We start from the raw sequence: 14,238 nt of genomic DNA on the forward strand, positions 1-14,238 counted from the left end.
TTTTTTTTTTTCCTATGTCTTCCCTAAATGGAGGAGTGGGAAAATTGTCAGTATTCTTAAGAATTTTACAGCAGAGGACAAAGGAATGCTCTTTTATTCATTGCTGCTTACACTAACTACTTGATATTAAGGACTCTTATTTTCATTATCTCAATAATTATTTCTTAATTTGAAATGAATCCTTCTTTTACTCTAATCAGCAGCAGCTGTGATCATTAGGGACTGATTAGAAGTGGTGCAGAATACCCCCCCCCCTTTTTTCGTTGCTTGTACAAAATCATAGAACTTTAAAATTAGAATTCAAAGCGCTATTTATTCCAATAATCTCCAATGCCTGTTTATAGGCTTGTTTACACAAAACATCACAACCACATAGAATATTAAAAATATAAATCTCCTCCTGTTTTTATTTTGGTTTTTCAGGGTAGAGTCTTGCTCTAGCCCAAGCTGACTTGGAATTCACTATGTAGTCTCAGGCTGGCCTTTAACTCACAGCAATCCTCCCACCTTGGTCTCCCAAGTGCTGGGATTAAAGGCATGCACCACTGCACCAGGCAATTTTTCCATATTTTATTTATTTTTTTAGATTTTGACTTATTTATTTGAGAGAAGGAGAGAGATACAGACACAGAGAGAATGGACGTGCCAGGCCCTGCAGCAAGTGCAATCAAACTCCAGACGCATGTTCCGTCTTGTATAGCTGGCGTATGTGGATCCTGGGGGAATTGAACATAGGTTCTTTGGCTTTGCAGGCAAGTACCTTAGCCACTAAACTATCTCTCCACCCCCCAATACAAATTTCTAAAACTCACCTAAGCCACAGTCTACAGGGTGAGGTCTACAGATCTTGAACAAAAGGGGTTCCAATGCAGAAACATATTACACCTATGGGTGTAAGAAGCTGGCTGACTATATGGCAAGCGATTCTCAGAAGGCCTAAGGGCCTGTCAGAGTCGCCAGTGGGATCTGGGCTTCTCTGCTCCCCACCCAGTGCTCTTCACTGGCTAGCACACTTGCACAAGAGAAGGAATTAATTACCTGCGAGATACTTTCAGTGCCAGCTAACCTGCGGCAAGGTCCAAATCTGTTAAAATCTAAATAGCATCCTCTTCAAAGCTAGTTTATAAATCGTGTGAAAAAACGTTGACTTTCGACCTAAGTGGCTCACGTAGGTCGATCTCCCCCTCATTCCGTTGTGTCAGCCCGCCTCCAAGTGACATTTTTTTTTAAATTTATTTATTTATTTATTTATTTGAGAGCAACCGACACAGAGAGAAAGACACATAGAGGGAGAGAGAGAGAATGGGCGCGCCAGGGCTTCCAGCCTCTGCAAACGAACTCCAGACGCGTGCGCCCCCTTGTGCATCTGGATAACGTGGGTCCTGGGGAACCGAGCCTCGAACCGGGGTCCTTAGGCTTCACAGGCAAGTGCTTAACCGCTAAGCCATCTCTCCAGCCCCCAAATGACATTTTGTTTTACCACAGAACCAATCCCTCATTAAGAGATCACAATTGTTTTCAATGAAGGCTATTTAAGTATGCATTCAACAAACTCTGAGGTGCCAAAATATTTTCATCAATGATAGCTCATTGGAATTAATATAGCCTCTATAAATAATAATCTCTTAAAAATGCTATTTAGAAGACAAACACTGGATTCTGTAAAAGATGACTTAGGAAACACTCTCTAATCACATTTTTGGGTTGTTCCACTTTTTTATTTTTATTTTTTAATTGTAAGCAACACTGTAATAATTCCCTCATCACACATGTGTATGGCCAGCATACAGTTATTTAACAAATGGGACTATTCTGACACAATAGTCGCCACAAATAATAAATGAGAAAAGTCAAGAAAACATGAACAAATATATTAGAATAATTAACATCACTATGCTATCAATGCTATTTGAATTTAACCATATTCCAGAGATTTTTGAAAAAAATCTTTATACTTATTTGCGAGTAGAGAGACATAGAAGAAAGCCAGAGAGAATGGGTGTGCCAGTGCCTCCAGCAGCTGCAAATGAACTGCAGATGCATGCTACATTTTTATGCATCTGGCTTTACGTGGGAACTGGGGGAATCACGCTTCGGTTGTTAGGCTTTTCAGGCAAACACCTTAACAGCTAAGTCATCTCTCCAGCCCCTAAGTTCCAGAGGTGTTTTTTTTTTTTTTTTTTTTTTTTTTTTTTAAACAAGAAAACACTAACCTGATTCTGATACATCAAATGAAATATAAAGGACTTGGATTATCCAAAACCAGTTTAAAAGTATACACGTCTATGAACCTAGTACAATGTGGCACTGATGTAAAGATAAACATTAATGAAAAAAAGAAACACATCACAGATCCAGAAAAAGACCCACACATTGTCTGACATCTTAAAAAGATGAAGTGCTTCAGTGTGGGGAACATATTCAACTAGTTATGCTAGGACAGTTTGTTATCCATATGCAAAATATTACTTCAAAACATTTTTCACATCTGAGGCACAAACGAATGCCAACTGGATTAGATAACAAGAGGCTAGAAGTACAAACATCAAGAAGAAAATACAAGGAAGAGCAGGGTGAGGATTTCTTACACATCACATACAAAGCATGTTCAGTGGAAGAGAGAACTTGGTCTGAGGATGGAGCTGAAGGGGAGCGCCTTTGCCAGCAATGCCCACGTTCCTGTGTCTAATCCCCAGCAGGGCCAAAACAAAATGCAATGTTTTCATTTGCCCCTCATTGTCATTGAGATTTTTGATCTTGAAAGATGTTGCTTTTTAAAAAAAAAAACAAGAATCTTTACTTTTATTTTTATTTGAGTCAGAGCGAGAGGGAGAGAGAAAGAGAGAGAGAGAGAGAACGGGTGCGCCAGGGCTTCCAGCCACTGCAAGTGAATTCCAGACATACACTCCACCTTGCGCATCTGGCTTTTGTGCGACGTGGAGAATAGATCCTGGGTCCTTAGGCTTCACAGACAAGCACCTTAACTGCTAAGCCATCTCTCCAGCCCAAAATGTTGCTTTTTATCTTGAAAAGGGATATAAAAGAATTAGTAAGGATGTAGAAATGGTGAGTATCTTAATTCTGGTAGTAATGTGTGATTAAAATCCAGGCCTGTATTCACTAAGAGAGGTCTTTGTGCTGAGTAGTGGCGTGAACACCATTTGTGCTCTTGGCCGTGGCCTGGACAGGAGCCTCCCACTCTCCCTTCTCCTCTTCACAACTTGAATCCCAGTTTCTAGGAGGAGAGAGGAAGGAGATCATACATATGGAGAACAGAAATACAAAGCGTTGCATACACACTAGAAGCAAATATTTTTGAAACATATGTGACTTTCACACAGAGTAAAAGCCGACTTCACTATATGAAGCTCAAAAGTGGAGAAAAGACAAATGATTTGAGAGGTACATCATCATAAAATGACACAGGGTGGGTGTGGTGGCACACGCCTTCAGTCCCAGCACTCAGGAGGCAGAGACAGGATGACTACGTGAGTTCAAGGCCACCTTGAGACTACAGAGTGAATTCCAGGTCAGTCTGGGCTAGAGTAAGACCCTACCTCAAAAAACCCAAAAAAGGAAATAAGATATCAACATGGCCAATAGTAGCAGGAGAAGAGTCTCTATATAATTAGTTCTTAGGGAAGTAAAACTGAAAGCTGTAAGATGCTGTACATATCAGCTAGAATGCCTAAACTAAAACATACTGGTGGTAAATAAAATATGTTGGTGAAGATTCGGAGTAACTGGAGGTCTCTGAGACTTAGAGACGTAGGAGGCAGCATTTCGTAGGTATGAAAATTAAGTAATTCATTGATCCTACTTTCAGGTCTTTATCAAAAAGAACATCTGTAAAGGAACAAAAGAGAACTTCAACTGTCAGAAACTTGTGTGCTTTAGTTGTGGTAGCAATTGAATGCTGGTTGAAGACTTGTTGAAATAGGGGCTGGGAAAATGACTCAGTGGGTTAAAATACTTGCTGTGCAAGTGAGTACCAGAATTCAGATCCACAGAGCGCATGCAAACCTGGATGCAGTAGCTCCCCTCTTAAATCCCAGAGCTCCTAAAGGGAGATTGGAGACAGACAGGAGAATCGCCGAAATCTCACTGGCTAGCTAATCTGGCGAATGCAGTGTTCAGCAAGAGACCTTGCTTCAAGGAAGGTGGAAAGTGAGGACTGAAATTCCAGGTTGTGCTGGAGAGATGACTCTGGTTAAGGCACTTGCGTATAAACCCTAATATCCCTGGTTCAATTCCACAGTGCCCATGAAAAAGCCAGGTACACAAAGAGGCCCATGCATCTAGAGTTTGTGTGCAGCAGCTGGAGGACCTGGCATGGCTATTCTCTGTCTGTCTTTCCTCCTCCTCCTCCTCCTTCTCTCTCTTTGCTTGTAAATAAATAAATAAAATCAAAATCCCAGCTTGTCCTCTGATGTCTACATATGTATCACACAAGCACGCAGCTGCACTCATGCACACGGACACATGTACCATACGCAAAAACACAGGGAGAAAAAAGTATACACGTAAAAGGATGAACTTTGAGGATGTTATTGCACTTGCCTGCAAAGCCTATAGACCAGGGTTCAATTCCCCTGGAACTCATATAAAACAATGTGTACAAAGTGGGGCATGCATCTGGAATACTTTTGCAGAGGCTAGGTGCCCTGACACTCTTATTCTCTATCTCTATATCTGTCCGTCTGTCTGTCTCTCTCTCTCTGCTTACAAATAAAAATATTTTTAAAAAGGATAAACTTTATTATATACTTCATTAAAAAACAAATTAATATTAGCAAGTAAAAAGATGGGAAAACTGTGTACACTATCTGTACCTGAGTTAAAGTGCTATTAAAATCAGCAACAAAAGAGTCTAGATAAACATTTTCATGGAAAATATAAGCAAACAGTATAAGCAGCTAACATGGAGTCAATTTTATGAAGCAAAAGATCAGTATCAATAGTAATTGAATAAAAAACAACGAAAATGCTATCACATTTTATGATGCGTAGTCTCTGGTTTTCAATTTGACAAGATTTATAATCACCATGGAAACAAATCTCTGAGCATGTCTGTGAGAGATTTTCTGGATTAATTTAATTGCTATGGAGGAGCTCTCCCTACCTGTGGGAGGTGCTGTCTCATGACTGGGGTCCTGGACTCAATGGAACAAGAAAGGTTGCTGAGAACTAGCAGTTCTCACTCAAACTGACCATCTGCCATGATACTTCTCTGCTATAAAGGACTATGAGATCTAATTGTGAGCCAAAATAACCCTTATTTACTAAAATCACTTCTGCTAGGTCATTAGTTACTCACAGAAAGTAACTAATACATATTTCTCATTAGAAAATTGACAAGCATTTAAGAAACAAGAGTGCAAACTCCGGATTTGTCAGCATCTTCACAAGAGGCTTTCTGACATTTAACCTATCTGAGAGGCACTCTATAAATTTATACATGAAGCTTAAACATATTATTGAATGTTAATCTTAGATCCTTGCCAGAAAAATTTAAAAACATTTTTATTTATTTACTTGCAAGCAGAGAGAGAGAGAAGAGAGAGACAGACAGAGAATGGGCATGCTTAGGGCCTCCAGCCACTGAAACGGAGTCCATATGCACACACCACTTTGTGCATCTTGCTACACGTGGGTTGTGGGAAGTCATATTGGGGTCGTCAGGCTTTGCAGGCAAGTGCCTTAACTACTGAGCCATATCTCCAGCCCCTCTTTATAGAAATTTATCCTAAAGGAACAATTTGAAACCACTAAGATGTATGAACAATAGTATTAATTTTAGCATTACTTTTACTTATTAAAGTTTAGAATTAAAAATAATCATGAGTAGAAAAGATTTAGTGTGTCCATATGATGAAATCCCACATACCTTTCCTAGATAATATTTCAACATCTATTTCAGAAAATAAAAAAATATGTGTGTATACACACAAAGATACGTTTTCAATGTTGTAAAATCAATAATACAGGCAGCAATAGTGACTAACAAGCTTGTGGTTTGTTAGAGTCTCGCTGACTTTTATTTTCTGTGTTCTATTTCCATATATTTTGCAAAATTACATACTAAACACAGATTACTTTTATAATGAAAAAAAGGAAAATTTTAAATTAAGATAGCCATCCTTAGCAATATTCTTATGGAAAGGGTCTACAATACTAAATGTATTGTTTCATTGTCATACTTTAATATATATGTTGAAATTGTAGCATTTGGTAAGTCTTAAAATAGGTAATTTTTTCTGGTACCTTTATGCCATCCATTCCCTTTCCCCTGCCTCTGTAAACCCAACACCAGACAGATCCTTGCTTATTTATATCACTTTGGTTTAAACTTTTTTCATATAAATGGAATTATGCAATCTGCCTGTGGCATGGGTCTCATTTCTCTTGGAATACTTATCTTCAGATCCTTCCATTTCTTCTCTTAAAATTAGTTCATTCATTTTATTGTTGAGCTACAACATTACATGAACAGGCCATAATTTGTTCACTCACTTGTGAATGGATATTTGAGTTGTTTCTAGCTTTTGTCTCTTATAAATCAGAGCTGCTGTGAGCATTTTTTTTATGTCTTTGTATAGATAAATGTACTTTTAGGTAAATAACAATTTCAATTCTTTTATGTCCTTGCTAAAACTTACAATCGTCAACTTTCATTTTACCCCCTCTAGTTGGTAACACATGGTGTTTTAGCATAGTTTGATGATATGCTTCTTCAAGCATGCTTAATTTTTCTGCTTATAAATTTTGAGTTTCTCCAGTGTTAAATAATGAATTGATTTATTAATTTTGAACTTTGAAAGCTATTTATGTATGCTATATATAAGTCCTCTAGCAGATATTTGATTGGCAATTATTTTCTCCCAGTCTCTGGTTAGCTTCCTTCCTTCCTTTCTTTCTTCCTTCCTTCCTTTTTTTCTTTCTGTTTTTAATGGGAAAGAGGTGTGCAGGCATCCAAACCAGGGCCCAATTTTCTGCCACAGATTTGGTCCTCAGACTCTTCATCCTTTCACACAGTGTCTTAAAAAATTTTTTTTAATCTCATAGTGTCATTTAGTCTTTTCTAAAAATAAAATCCAATCTATTAATTTGCTGTCTTCCAATTTGTGCTTTTAGTGTGTTATCTTTACATTGTTTTCTTAAGTATTCTAAGAATTTGGTTAAGATTCACAATTATCTTTTTAATCTATTTTGAATGATTTTTGTTTTGGCATGAGATATAAACATTGCTTTTCTTCTTTTGGGGACATTGCTATCCAATTATTTCATTTTTTAAATTTTATATATTTATTTATTTGAGTGAGAGAGGCAAATACATAGAAAGAGACAGAGGTGGGTAGGGGAAAAGAAAGGGCACACCAGGGCCTGCAGTTCCTGCAAATGAGCTCTAGACACATGGGCAACTTGTGCATCTGGCTTACATGGGTACTGGGGAATCTAACCTGGGTCCTTTGGCTTCATAGGCAAGCACCTAAACTGCTAAGCTATCTCTCCAGTCTGATATCCAATTAATTTAGAATGTTTTTGAAAATATCCTTGTTTCTTATTGAATTATTTTACATAATAATTTTTTGTCTCTGTATATTTGTATAGGTACAGTTCTGGACTCAACAATCCATTTCATTGACCTATTTATCTTTACATCAATACCACATGGACTTGATTAAGTAATCATGAATCTCAAAATCAGGGAGTGTGAACCCTTTAACTTTGTTCTTCCAAGTTAAACTTGTTTTATTTCTGAGATGTTTTGGAAATACCTCCTTCCATTTTCTTAATCAGCTTGTGAATATCTTCAAAGAAACATGCTGAGGTTTGGGGTGGACGACACTGTGTTTCTGGGTCATGTTAGAGGGCCTTACATTTAGCAGTCATCAGTCTTCTGCTCCATGAAGTTGGCTCAGCCCTCCTTTTATCTTCCATTTTTCCTCAAGAATGTTGTAGCTTTCTGCATGTCTTTCTTGTGTAGACTATAAGATCTACTTTTTTCCTAAATATATCAAGATTTTTCATGATCTTTCAATTATAATTTCTAATTTTTCATTGTGATTATATGCATCATTGATTTTCTTCATATTGATGTTGATTCCCTCAAAACTTGTATCTTTGGTTAGTTATAATTCTTCTTCTGTTGTTATATTTGTTTTTCAAACTGTCATCTTGGTCTTTAAACACAGTTTATTTCTTTCTTTCTTGTGTTACTGCATTTTGTTTTTTCCCTTTGAACTGTAACGTGCCTGCTTGACTTGGATGGGGTAGAAGAAAGGAAAGTAGACCATCAAATCTTTGAGCAGAAAACATTTTTATTTTCAGCAGTAACTACGGTAACAATATAGCCTGTTTGTAAATGCCTATAATCCATTTTGGAAGTTCCTTACTACTTTTATCTTATTAAGAGTTTTTGTAAGGACAGCACCATGGATTTTTTGCTATTTCTGCATGTTTTGAGATGATTTTATGACTTTTCATTTTGTTATGGTGAATTCTGTTGATTATTTAAAAAATATTGATCTAGCCTTACATTCTTGAGATATATTCCACTCAGTAGCAATGTAGTTATTATTTAAACATTTTATTGGACACTTCCTCAAGTAATTGAGAATTTTATCATGACAGTGGCCCATCTATGTGATATATTCATTACAGAATCTTAATTTGTTATTTTCTTCATGCATTGTGATGTGGTTTTGGTGTCTCTACAAGCCAGTCTCAGAGTAAGTTGGAGTATGCTCCCTCCTTCTCAGTCTTCTGGAAAAGTCTGTGTACAATTCTTAGTTAATTAATAGAAACCACTGGTTAATCCATTTGATTCTATAATGTATTTTACTGGATGATTTTAAATTATAAAATAAATATCCTTGCTAGATATTGTATTATTCATTTTGTCTGTTTTTACTGATGCTTCCTACTTTGTGGTTTTTAATGAACTCATCCACTTAATCTAAGTGTTACTGGAATCTTCTCATCCTGAGCACACATGCTCTATGGTGCTGTCACCTGTTCACCTTTTTATTATGAAAGTCTGAGAAGAGACTAATCAGTTTCATTCACATTTAAAAAGTCAGGTTTTAGTTTCTTTGGTTTTTCTAGAATCTTTTGTGTTTTCTATTTTACCTTTTTCTCTTTGATCTTTTCTTCTACTTATTGATTCAAATTTGTTCAGCTTTCACAGAAGCAAGCCACGGTGATTGGCTGGAAACCTTTCCTAATTTTACCTTTAAATTTTTTAAAGAAAATTTTATTTATCTGTTTGAGAGAGAGAGAGAGAGAAAAAGAAAGAATGGTCATGCCAGGGCCTCTAGCTACTACAAACCAACTCTAGACTCATATGCCACCATGTGCAGCTAGAGAATTGAACCAGGATCCTTAGGCTTTGGAAACAAGTGCTTTAACTGCTAAGCCATCTCTCCAACTCCCTTTTCTAATTTTCAAATGTTGATATTTAATGTCATAAATTCCTTTTACAGTTGGGGAAAGCAAAGATTAACTGGGAAGACCTAGTAGTAAATATATTCTAAATATTGAACAGCCTACAATTTCAAGTCTCCTACTGTAGAGAATAAAAGTTTAAGTGTGGGGCTGGAGAGATGGCTAAGTAAGTAAGGCGCTTGCCTGTAGAGCCTAATGCCCAGAGTTCAATTTCCTAGAACCCATGTGGAACCAGATGAACAAAGGGATGCATGCATGTGGAGCCTTTGCAGTGGCTGGGCATTGGCAGGCCTATTCTGTCTGTCTCTCTTCTATCTCTGTCTGCTTGCAAGTAAATAAATATTTTTTAAGTGAGTGTGGCTATATTTTTATTAAATTTTATTCACAAAAAGCAGGTTGGCCAGATGTGTTAACTCCAATTCAAACAAGTCTTTAGTTGTGACCAACAGGGTTAGATCTATTGTTTTTTCTTTTTTATTTTTATTTTATTTTATTTTTTTTTTAGCTTTCCTTCAAGCTTGTTCCTTAACCTATGCTTTCCTTACTTACCTTAGCAGTGGAATATTGTAGTTATCTTTCATTTATTGACATCTAATTTAACTCAACTATCTCAGGGAACATACTTTGAAACTAATTATTTTAAATATATTAAGACTTGGCTTATGTCCTAGAAAATGATCTACCTCAGTAAATGTTCAAAAATAACACATGTTCTTCCATGAAGGGGTGGAATGTTTTATATATATCTACTGGGTCAAGCAGGTTAATAATGTTTCCCATGGTCTCTATATTCTTACTCTCTTTTATTTTATAGTGATTAGGCAGAAGCCTGTAAGTTCATTGTGGAATAGTATACTTGTTCTTATAATTCTTGTTTCTATATCGTGAAATCCTTTCCTTCTATCTGAAAGATTTTCTTTGCCTTATCTTGAAGTACATGTCTACAGATGGTGAAATTTTCATCAATCGTATGCTTGAAAGTAGTCTTTGTTTGCTTTTGTTTGTGAAAGATACTTTTGATGGGTGAAGAGTCTCAGACTGACATTAAGAGAAATCAGTACTTTAAAGACATTTTTCCACTCTCTTCTTGCTTGCCTTGTTTCTTCTGTAAAGATATCGATCATTGTGACTTTTGCTCTTCTGTGTCTGATGCATCTTTTCTCTCTGACTCATTGTCACTGATTTTGAGCAGTCACTTATGATGGGCCCTAGTATAACTTTCTTCATATTTCTTGTGCTTGGGATACACGAAAGTTCTGAAATTTTCAAGTTTATAGTTTTGTCAAGCTTTTATTTTGAATTCTTATTCCCTTCTCCTTTCCTAAGTAAATGTTTATTAGTCTAATTTATTTATTTCTGGAAACCATTGACAGGCATTTGTATCTTTCCTCAATGTGTGTTTCAGTTAGAGTATTTTCAAGTGCATTGTCTTTGAGCTCACTAATGTTTCTTTCTATAAAATGTGGTCTGCTTCTATTCTTCCAGTGCACATGTTATTTCATCTCTACAATTAAATCGGTTGGCTCTTTTGTGTACATTTTTTTGTCTGCTGTTGATCATTTTTTAGTCAACATTGAACAAGGATAATGCAATTATAACAATGGTCTTTGCTTGGTAATGCTTGCATCTATACCAGTTCTTGGTAATCTTTGGTTGACCCAGATTCTTTTCCCTGTAAATTATATTTGCCTTTAGCTTTGCAAAGTGTTATAATTTTTTCTCACTATTTCTTGAATTTTGCTATTGCATGTAGTAAAGTTACATGGAGCCAATTTAGTCTCTTTGGGTGTTGGTTTTAAGATTTCATAGGTAAGCAGAGCCCCGGTTTGTTTAATTATCTTTATTCTTTGTTATGTGAGAAAGGCCTTTCAGTGTCTCCAGAATTATGAAGTTTAAAAATTCATTGGTAAGTAGAATTCCCACAGAATAGGAGAAAGTTTTTGCCAGATACACATTGGATAGAGGCCTAATTTCTAGAATCTACAAAGAGCTCAAACACCTAAACAATAAAAGGTCAAACAACCCACTCACAAAATGGGGCAGAGAACTGCTCAGGGAGTTCTCAGAGGAAGAAATACAAATGGCAAACACATACTTAAGAAAATGTTCAACATCACTAATCACCAGGGAAATGCAATTTAAAACAACTATGAGATTCTACTTTACCATAGCAAGGATAGCAAACATTAAAAAATATAATGACAATAAATGCTGGTGAGGTTGTGGAGAAAGAGGAACTCTCATCCACTGTTGGTGAGAATGCAAGCTGGTACAACCACTATGGAAAGAAATATGGAGACTCCAACAGGACCAGTTATTTGCTTACTGGGCATTTGTCCTAAAAGCTCTAAACCTCAGCTCAGAGATACTTGCTCAACCATGTTTATAGCTGCTCAATTCATAATAGCTAAGAGCTAGAATCAATCCAGATGTCCAACATTAGACAAATGGATAACTAAGATGTGATATATCTACATGATGGAATTCTACAGAGCAGTAAGGAAAAATGATGCAATGAAATTTGAAGAAAAATGGTCAAACTTGAAGCAAATCATTTTCATTGAACTTACCCAATCACAGAAAGGTAATCGCTGTATGGTCTCACTCAACTGTGGCTCCCAACCTAAATCTGCCTGTAAGCTAGCATACCTAATAAACATCTTGAGGACTGGGCAATAGGAATGGTGGGACAGGAGGGGAGGGTATGGGTGGACCATAAAATCCTACATCCTGAAAGACATACTAAAGAGTTTACCTTCAGCAGGTGCTAAGAGAGAATACCTGATTTACAGGGGCCTGGAGAGGGTATGATGAAGACTATCCTCAATCTTCTCCTGTTTCTCTCTCTTTTCTCTCTCTCTGTTCTATGTTACCTATTTTTCTTTCTTCTCCCTTGGCACTAACCTGTAACTCCCAACACCAGCATGTGGGAAACATCCATAATGAGCTGTTGATCAGAGAGGCCTACAAGATTTCCCCAAAAAGAGAGAATTCTTTCAGAGTACTCGATGACCCACAAAAGGTTAATGGTAAGACCCTACTGCCGAAGAAACCATATGCTGTTGGGACAGAACATGAAGAGACCTTGCTGGAAACTGGAAGAGAGTCAATCCCCAGACAGTTAGCTTGTCTAGTGCCAGAAGGTGTTACATGCGTGACTGGGTGGGAATGACCAACATCTGTTTAAGCAACTCATGGTCTAAGTTACTCAACAGCAATCAACCTAATGAGATACTCACACAAATGCAATAGTGGCACACAGCCATGATTGGAAACCAACTGCTCTTGATTTGGCTAATGGATCCACTCAGTGGAATGGAACCCATACCTGGAATGGGGAAACAAGTCAGAACCAGATCCACAAATGAGCCTGCTCTCCAGTATCAAGCTTCCACCAATAGTGGACTACAAGAGTGCCTACACCTATTAAATTCTCTCTAAAACAACACTGGGTATCCATGTATCTTGCACTGATCTAATGCTCCATCACTGAATTTGCTTCTTTTTCAGATGGACGCAGAACCTGAGGAGAGAATCAGCACACCGTACCCCACCTGAGCACCAGCTGAAGCCATGGAGTTAGTGGGGTAATGAGCAAGAGATGCTTTCTCAGTGAACCTTGTGCCAGTACGAGGGTGAAGAAGACAGACACAAAGACCACCCAACTCCTCCCAAACCAGACATCCAGAGACACAGAAGCTCCCAAGACCTCCCGTCACTGAAATAGAGCTAAAATGAACCCAACATGGCTCAGGTAAATTCGTGGAAGACGGGGCGGAAAGATTGTTAGAGCCATAAGTTGGATCATAATGCACAGAGACATTGCCTCTCCCCTATAACTGATGGCCACCCACACAATGCAACCCCCACAATTCATCGGAATGGGGGGAACGACAGGGAGAAGGCTAATGATGGTACCATCATGGCCATATACACACTACATACATAACTGATAAAAATTCAAAGCTGGGCGTGGTGGTGCACGCCTTTAATCCCAGCACTCTGGAGGCAGAGGTAGGAGGATAGCCATGAGTTAGAGGCCACCCTGAGACTACATAGAGAATTCCAGATCAGCCTGAACTAAAGTGAGACCCTTCCTCGAAAAGCCAAAAACAAAACAAAACTTCATTGGTAAGAGTCTTCACTTTTGGCTCTTAGTACTTCTGCTCTTTTCCACTGTTTCTTCTATTGACACTGTGGTAAGTGCTCAAGGAGACTCCTCTGAGACAGTTAGGATAGGTATGGTAGGAAGCTTTCTACTCTCTGATACTCTGCCCTGTATAATCTAATCTTTTTGGTTTTCCTTGAATTTTCAGCAATATCTTACCAACTTAAGGACTTCACTGGGCTTACTCTGCTTAACCTAGTATCTGAAACATAAATGAGTTCAGACAGTTAAAATTTGTTTAAGTTATTTTCCTATGTGTGTGTGAGAGAAACAGAATGGGCACACCAGGGCCTCCAGCCACTGCAAACAAACTCCAGACACATGTGCCACATTGTGCATCAGGCTTACATGTGGATATGGGGAAATTCAACTTGGGTCCTTAGGCGTTACAGAAAAGCACCTTAGTCAGCCATCTCTCTAGCCCATTCAGACATTTATTTGAGGTTGAAATTTTTCTGATCTTGTGCCAACAACTTAGAATATCTCCATTTTAGTAAGTGTTCCTGGGAATACATCTGTACCCTCAGACTTACAGAATGTTACAAAGGAAACACTGGCCTTGCTATTACTGATTTTCTTTCTTTTCTTTTGTTTCTAACTTTTCTTTTATTGTTTTTCTTTTT

The 14,238-nt window shown here is 37.6% G+C and overlaps 1 long non-coding RNA gene across 3 annotated transcripts in view; it reads right to left on the reverse strand.

The window, feature by feature from the left end:
* Positions 1–14,238, reverse strand: part of LOC123454766 — a 100,124-nt gene that overhangs the window by 61,429 nt on the left and 24,457 nt on the right. For 2 of the 3 annotated variants that reach the window (XR_006633473.1, XR_006633472.1), the window contains exon 2: positions 13,393–13,396. The exons of the other annotated variant lie outside the window; for it this stretch is intronic. This is a non-coding gene — a long non-coding RNA (uncharacterized LOC123454766). The remainder of the gene's footprint in view (positions 1–13,392; positions 13,397–14,238) is intronic. 3 annotated transcript variants of the gene reach the window in all.

The sequence above is a fragment of the Jaculus jaculus genome, chromosome 14 (genome assembly GCF_020740685.1).
Source record: "Jaculus jaculus isolate mJacJac1 chromosome 14, mJacJac1.mat.Y.cur, whole genome shotgun sequence".
Taxonomy (NCBI): domain Eukaryota; kingdom Metazoa; phylum Chordata; class Mammalia; order Rodentia; family Dipodidae; genus Jaculus; species Jaculus jaculus.